Here is an 8,868-nt window from a genome sequence, read left to right as displayed (position 1 = left end):
TCTTTCCCTGTTTTTCTTCATTGTTTGCCTTCTCTGGTTTTAGTGTCTAACTCCACCATGTCCTGAGCAGTTCGCCTGTATGCACTATATAGCAGGTTGTTTCCATTAGAATGAGAAATTGGTTACAAGAGCCAGATATTTCTTTGAAGTAATCTTGTTTTACTACAAAAAAAGTCTCACTTCTTGAAATAATAGTAAGATTGAACAAGAATGTGTTGCTTTGCTCATGATCCCAGATCTGCTTGCCGTCAGGGCTCTGCTCAAAAAACTCCTTTCCTTGGCTTTCTTTCAAGACCATTGTGTGTTCACTTCATTTCTTGTATCACGATTTTTGGGTTTGCTCCCTTCCTGCTTCCTCCAGATTTCCATTGTTTCAATCACTCTCATCGATCCTCCAACCCTGCATTCAATGCTTATGTTGGGGTAACAGACTCAATTTTTCAAGCTATTCCTAAACACTCTTAGTCAGTGTGGAAGGCGACCAGCACACCTAGCACCCTGAGTGGGATTTATGGTGATTCAAAACCAAAACTCTGCCTTTCAGCTCCCAAAGTCGCATTAATAAGTGTACAGTACCAGTAAATACTTACTGTCTCTGGTGAGAATGCGGCTTCTTCATTCTAGATCAATTGCTACTTTCAAAGTAAAATTACTGTCCCTACTCTGCAGAGCAGAGAGCATATGCTAATTCTTTACAGATCAACTTTATCAACTGAATTACAAGGACACTGAGATGGCCACAGGCCATTATCATAGAGTTTCACTCTGTGGCAGGGTTAAGACTTCTGCTCAAGAAGAAATTTTCTACTACAAAGAATAATGGCAGCAAATGACTGTGTATCCTACGGAACTGTAAATGTACAAGAATGGAGATTTGGAGGCTTATGTACAAGGCATTTTAACAGATTGCAGTTTGACCTGGTTGAGTATGCTAACTGTGATTTTAATTACCTGAACAGTTTGAATTCCTGTTAAGAGAGGTCTTCCAATTTATTTCCCTCACTCACAATGCTTATTTTCAAAAATAATCACAACATTTCTACAGTATGGCTTGTGCAAAATTGTTGATGATGTTTGCTCTCAAATTTTTCTTATTTTAAAATATTTTCTCTCACTAAATTCATGTTTCAGAGGCAACAAAATATTCTAGAATTAGATAGAATTTTCAGACTCAGGCATGCTTTCTGGATTCTTTACTCTCCATGAAAAAAAAGCAGTACTCTCCTTAGCAGTACAATGCATACGGTTTGGTTACATATTTTACAGTGACTTGAAAGACATATTTAAATAGATACTGATTTACTTAGAGATTGAAAATGAACCACCCATTATTAGACCTTTCTTTATCTCCGATCTTGTTAAAAAAATAATACGTAGTCCATAGAGCCAAGAGTTTATGAAGAAGAAGGCTGCCCAGTAAAAAGGGAGTGAGGGTGGAAAAATATAATATTTTCATAGACAAAATGCTTATCATTCTGTGACAAAAATTGTTGCCAAATAAAACTGTCAAGTAAGAATTTTGTTCACTTAGTTTTTAAGCGGGAGTTAAGGAAACCAAAAGAGAATGTGGCAAAAATAATTTCAACCTCCCTTACAAAACTGGCTAAGAGCTCTGCTAGCTCGCACAGAAGTAAAACTCTTTGTAACCTTGCACAGACTTTATTTCACTTGCTTCTTGTAATTAAGCTGGTTTGGTTTGGATGTTGTTCCTGTTGCACGTAATCTCGCTTTCCCTCAGGCAGGGCCAAGAGGCTCCTTGGTGGACAGCTGCCTCCCCTCAGCGGCTGCTGCTCCCCAGGGCTCAGTGTGGGCCTCAGCTGGTGGCCACGTTGAGAAGGCTTTTCCCCATTGTTCCCAACGGGGTCTGTGTTTTATGATGCCTCACAGTATAGGCAGCCACCATCTCCCCCGAGGGCAATGGCAGTTTCTGTTTCATGGAGAACAATGGATGATGGTGGCCAGTACAAAAGGGAACAACTCTGCATGGGGGGAAAAACAACAACAACAACAACAACAACAACAACCAAATAACTTTTAGTTACAAAAACCAACAGCAAGTATGGCCATTCATATGAAGCCTCTGGGAGGAAAGCACCTATTGTGCCAGGCCCTCTTTACAGGCAAGCTGAGAAGAAGGTGGGAGGCACCATGCTTATCTTCTGCATCAAAGGGAAAACCAGGAGCCCTCTCCCTGGAGGAGTGATGAAGAGGAAAGAGGACATGTGCATTCTCTGCATAAGATAAGAAGGTGGCAGAGCAGGGAAGTTTTGCTGTCACCCCTAACAAAACTGGTGCCCTTGGCAGCTGGTCACTCCACCAGAATTTAGTACCAGTTTGGCACACAAGGGAAGAAGAATCATGTGAGCCAGGGGGATTCCTAATATTAGCAGATAAAGCCAAGATAAGTGAATGCAAACAAGGGGGTATGAAGAATAATTGATGATGGGGGGGTGACAAATCAGGAGGAGTTTGGAGTTCAGAAAGCAAAGGGTGCTAGAATCTCTTTCAGCAGCCTTTCATTGCTCTGATGAAACCAAGCAGCTGCATACCCAGTCAAAGTGTCCCATAAACCATAGGTGGTTTGAGTTCCCCAGAAGGGAACACAATAGTCAGAGCATAGCCATGAAAGTGCATATAAAAGGTAAAATAAAAACCAGAACAACTTTGAAAAATTTTGTCTAGGAATGTTATTAAATATTCACACGAGAGCGATCTTTTTAGAGATAATTATAACAACTCTGCATTTTACGTACTTCATTCTTTCTAGAAATACACTTGGCTGCGCCATAGCTACATGTTTTTTGAAAAGAGTTTATTTTGGTACTTGATTATAGTCTTATTTTTTAGATTAATATGAAATAATCAGTAAAGTGTAATTGGAACTGTACATTAGCTGGATGTTAAATCTTTACCAGGTCAACAGGTGTTAAGCTTCTGATCTCATTTTAGCAATTAGCGTTTTTATTAACCACAAGGAAAAAAACAGGAAAGTACTGCTAATAAAGTTTGCAGATGATACACAGCTTGGTGGAATGATAAACTGCATTGCGCTAGTTGTACACAGCTGGGTTATTTGGTAGGAAGGGGAACTCATTCAAGCAATAAGTCTGAACACACATAAATGGGGAAGGTCACAAACATGGAAACTAAAATACTTGTCACCCTTACATTGTGGGACTGTGGAAAACAATGACACTGAAATTGACAGATATTAGATTTAAAAAATTGAGCTCAGCTCGGTGCAGCAGCTGACCCTATTCTCAAACACATAAATGCTATTTATTGTTCTATTAATCTGTGCATCATCTGCAAACTTTCCCAGTAAAGCTTCTATTTTTATTTTTTTTCTTAGCAAATTGTTGAGAAGAAGCAGATGAATGATAATGAGAATAGCAATAGCATTGCAGCACATTTTGGTGCTTACCCTGAACAGAAGAGCTTAAAAAGCTGAAAAGATTAAGGAGTCACAATTGTAATTTAAAATATGTAAAGCCTATTTTACAAAAGTTGGGGGGGGGGAAGAAGTCTGTGCTGTTTCTTTAAGAAACAAAAATAAAAACATTCTTTGATTATAAAGGGAGAAGATTTCTTAAACTAAAATGTGTTTTAGCTTAAAAGGCAATGAGGTAACACAATCTAAAATTGGAAAGCAGACTAACTTATATTGGAAATAGGGTATATTTAACAGAAAATGGAACTATTTATAAAAATAAATAATAAGGTTTACATCAAGGTCTTTACATAAGTGTCTGGTGTATAATGACCCCCAATTTAAATGCAAATTATATGAGCAGATCTCCCTGTACCCTCCTCTCACATCTTAAGGATCCTTATTCCAACAAGCAGGATGAAGGATTCACTTTATTCTTTCTAGATTGTCTTCTGAGTATCTTGGACAACCATGTAAGTCACGAGCAGATGTTCACACTGTAATATATCCTCTAGAGACGGTGAGAGAGATGTCAGATTAATTACCACTGTAAACAGCCAACTGCCAGTTCTCTTACTAAACTGAACAACCTGAGTTACAAAGCACAGGTTCAGACTGTGAATTCCTACCTTTTCCTGAACTTTCCAAATCTGTTTGCTTACGAGAATTTTCTAACAAGCAAGTTCTTAACTTCGCTGACCTGGTTTTGAAACTTTAAAGCTTTAAATTTTATTTGGTTTTTTCAATTAATTCTAGTATTAATATTTGAAGCCTTGAGTTTTTAATATGTTCACAGATATGAAAATATCACCATCTGTTGTGTATACAGGAAGAAGATTTGGCAGATGAGAGAAATAATTAGAAGACAGAAGACCATTCTCACTAATAATGTTGCCCAAAGTGAAACTGTTACTTGAAGATGTGCTTCCAATGTGGAAAGAAAAAAATCGCTGCTGTATACCAGCACAAACCTCCTCACTGCCCAAGACAATTACAAATTAAGAACGAGCCCAGATGATGATTCTATCAAATTGTGTCCCAAATTTGTTCCAGTTTTGCAAACAACAGTTCTCTGGGTTCAAAGGGGTGAGGGAGTACATTAATCTAGTGCAATATATTTTGGATTATATTTGCACTGATGGATATTATTATACTGAAGTTTTAAAAGGAGAGCATTTATGTAGGAGATAGGAAGATCTCAGGGTAGCTTCTAAACAAATAAATTTCCTCCTTTCCAGGGCTAAATTCCTGTAAGAATACCAAAAATTATGAGAAAGTACTGTAAATCTGGTGTCAAGTATTTCTTACATCTTTTCTCTCATTTTCCAGTCTTGTGTTATTTAAAAGGAGACAGATATGGACGGTACATCAACGTCATTTTTTTCTCTTTTTGAATTCTGTTGACACTGTAGTTTTGGGTTTTTTTTCTGTGGATTTCATTTGACTTCCATGGGGTAAGTACGTCCATTCACCACTTCTAATGACACTCCCTAAGAACACTTATCTGGACAACAATATTTGCATGTAAAATGCAGTTTCAGATACAAAAGACAGGAGTTATTAAAAGCATTGCTCATGTCACACCAAAAAAATTGTTAACCATTTTAAAGATATACAATAAGATAGCTCTCTGCTGGGAATAATTGAAGGTCTCCTCAGACATCCAGGCTGTATTACTCACCGGAAATACAGAAACGGGTTTTCTATTTACTGTAGTAAAGCAACCTTGTCTATAAACTCCTTATTGCTGCAAACCAAAGGTGTGTGTCTGGGGAGGGCAAGGTTTTCCCCTTGATGTTCCAGGACATGGAAATACAATCCTTTTTCAGAAACAGATGTTTGCAATAGAAAACTTTCACTCCACTCTCTTCTGTTTTTAATCTGCTCATGGCAGGAAACACAGATTCAAAATGAATGTAAAGAACACAGTCACCATAACTGATGATAATACAAAAGAACACATAGGAAAGATTTCTTTTTCCCAACTTATTATAGGGAGAAAAGGTTTACAGATTTCAGAGAATTTTAGGTATTTTTATTTCCCAGTGGCTACCAACACTGTTTTTCCATTAACTTCAGAGGATACAGCTCTCAGCAATGTTTTGATACTACCAACAGTTTCAGCATACAAGAGACAGTACAACTCTTCTTCCTGCTCTCTGCCACATCTTCAGCACTTCCAAGTGACTCCCCTGCTAAAGCTTCACTGAACAGACAGATGTATAAAAATGGCCAAAAGATTCTTCCATAGCATGTGTAAAATACAAAATGAAACAGGTAAGAGTAATTGATTCACCCTCTTCAGGCAGTCTTTCTGCTAACCTCTAGGCTCTCAAGAATTTTGAAGATGTGCTTTTTAAACTACACCAAACTACACATCTCAAGTGAAGTTCTTCATGTATGACAGTGTGAAGGGTTTGGCTGGGCTCTTTCCTGTGCTGTCTGGCTGCCTGTTCAAACTTCTCCTCTCACTCTTCTTTACATCACAGCCTCCCTGGTCTCCCTTCTCCAGCTTGCCTAAATCCCTTTTCCTTGCTCTTTCATTCAAGTATTACCTTGCTAATGACAATCTTCACTTGTCAAAAACAACAATATTTGTATATTGATTTCTGCAAATTCATTTACCACTCTGTGTGTCATGCACTCTTTGATCTGTGTTCACTTTTTTTTAACTGAGAGATATTTGGGGCAGGGGCGGTCATCTGGTGCATGCTTGAGTAATGCACAGCACAAAGGCATCCTATTTTAGACAGTATCTGAGAAATGCTGTAGCAAACAATAAAAACAATTATAATTACCCCTCCCACAAACTATATTAAAATACATGATCACTCAGAAATTAAAAAATGACAGCATCAACCCTTTGATGTGACTTGATTAATTTCTCTCTCTTCTTTTGTATATGATAACACTGTCTCTAGCTAAATCATAGTATACTACTTTTTCTGCAAATGTCTTGCTTCATTGAGTATTGTTAATTTTTTAAAATATTTTTTTTATCCAAAATGGTGTCCAAATCTTTCTTACCATAGGATTTCCTGTCATAATCCCTTCATTGAGTAGAAAGTTACTAATTTCCTTCTACTTTTTTTTTGTTATTTTTATCAGAGGATGTGAATGATTCAAGAGTATTAGTGAAATTATTTTGGCAATGCTGACTTGAAGAGCTGTCACTCTGTCTTAAAGATGGGAGATAAAGTGCAGATAAAGTAAGCATAAAACATAAATCTTACATGTTAAATTAACAGATATCTTCCAATATTTTATTCTGTTTCATGTTTCTAGCATATGGTACATTGGAAGCATAGTGACAAAAAAAATAGTTTTTAGCTTGGAGTGCACAGAATTTCTGATATTTTTTCAGGTGAGGAACAAAAAATACTTTAGCACACATGATTTTTCACAGCGGAAAGAAACAAAGCCAAATTTTCAAAATTTATTCGGCTTCTTGAACAATTCTTCCATTTTACACTCTGCTGCTAAAACCCAAACTTCTACTTTCTGTGTTAGGTAGACAAGAAGGCTGTGCATAAAAACTCTCTTCACATCCCTAACTGACCCCCAGAAGCCAGTTCACATCCCAGAATGTTACATGCTCCTATGTAAAGCACTGTCTCTTGAAGGCTTCATGAAAATAAAAGTTTTGTGGGCTGTAGCCCAGCTACAGAGGTCTTCCTACCTGGAAAAAAAAAGAATCAGACTTTCTGTTCTGCTTCTAGAACTTCCTGCATCTTCACTAATTACTTAACTGTACATGTGCCTAGTCTTTTCTTAAATAATTTTAGAGCTATCATGTGTAATTTCCCTGATTTTGATTGCTTTCTAAGCATGGAAACCCAAAGTGGACTTAGCAATTTCTGACTGGTACCCCAGTACTAAAAACTTGACTACATGAGCTACAGGACAGCACTAGAAATAGATGTACTTGTCCAACACAATCTCTAGATCTCTTGCAAAATCACCCTGTCCCACAGGACACACTGATCTGAAAGACTTTGTATAGAACTCTTGTTTTTAAGCCCACTGTCAGTTTGGTAATATTAAAACCAGCAAATTGCACTGGTGATATTTCGACTGAGTTCTGGTTTAAGAAATTTTCCTAATTTGGGTTCTGTAGCAAATTCCTCACATCTCAACAGTCATGAATGTATTCATAATGTGCATTGGAATAATAAGGGTAGGGGGAAAGTGTCTAGGAATAATGCACAAGAGAGGCCAGAGGTGTTTTGGCAGCAGTGGGAGATTTCAGAGAACAATAAACACTGGCAAGGAATCCTTCTCCTCCTAACTTGCCTATCTCTCAGGATGCAAGCTGTCATCTCCTCTGGGATTCTCAAGCCAACCTCTTCCTCATCTTACCTGCCTTACACATTCACCCCACTCTCCCTCGCTGCCTGCACCAAGAACATCCCATGCTTATTCTTCTACCCCTGCCTAGATTTCTGCCATAGCAGTGGGCTCTTCTTGTGTTAAAGAGCTGTTGTAAATATTGTATTGATTTTTTTTTGTTCGGGTTAAATAAAGACCTAAAAGTAATAACACAAGCTCAGTTCTTGTTAAAGAAAGAAACCCAACTTTAATTCAACCTATTACTTCAGTTTCAATTTGATTTCAGAACACGCTTTGCTTTTATAGATTCCTATTATCTGTATGATCATTATCTTTTTAGTGTTAATCACAAGTTTGTCAATATTTGTGTCAACAGCACATTTCAACATAAATTATTCAGAATCTATTTCCTGATTCCCAGCAGCAGTATTGAGCAGGAAAAAGCACAGCTCACTATACAACTCTACTATAACAGATACTTTTGAAGACCTGTCATCTGATCAGCCCTTTGCCATCTCATGTATGTTTATCAGAATTCTCTGTGATACTAAGTCAAAGGTATTACAAAAGTCTCAAAAATTTCACCTTTTACTGTTCCATTCATTAACTCAAATTCTTATAACCTTGAAAATGAGCACTAATGCTTTTTCAGTAGTATTAACTTCATCTTCGTTCTTTAGTTTTTTATTGCTGAATTCTACATAACTTTTTTCTTCATCATTTTGACTCAAACCAATATTTAACTTACTGATTTATAACCACATTATAATATTGATATTTATTAGATGCTGAAAGCTTTCTCCCTGGTAAACATACTGGAAAAAGATTTTTGGTTTGAATTATCTGCAACTGAAAAATTGTCTTAACGTTTTCTTATCACATTACATCAATTTTCTTTGCAACTTTTTGAAGGTAAGTTTATATATTCCATTTGTCTCCAGCATCATGCTCTTCATGGCATCAGTTTAAGACAGCTCTACCTGCTCCATTTAGTCTCCAAAACAGATTAGTTCTAGTTGGGAGACAGGGTAGGGCAGCTGTCCATCCCTCCCACCATCAGGGGTACTGCCTAATGCTCCACTCAGATCATATCTTCAGTCTCACTTTAG

The sequence above is a fragment of the Geospiza fortis genome, unplaced genomic scaffold, assembly GCF_000277835.1.
Source record: "Geospiza fortis unplaced genomic scaffold, GeoFor_1.0 scaffold1, whole genome shotgun sequence".
Lineage (NCBI taxonomy): Eukaryota > Metazoa > Chordata > Aves > Passeriformes > Thraupidae > Geospiza > Geospiza fortis.
Note: the sequence above shows the minus strand (reverse complement) of the source record.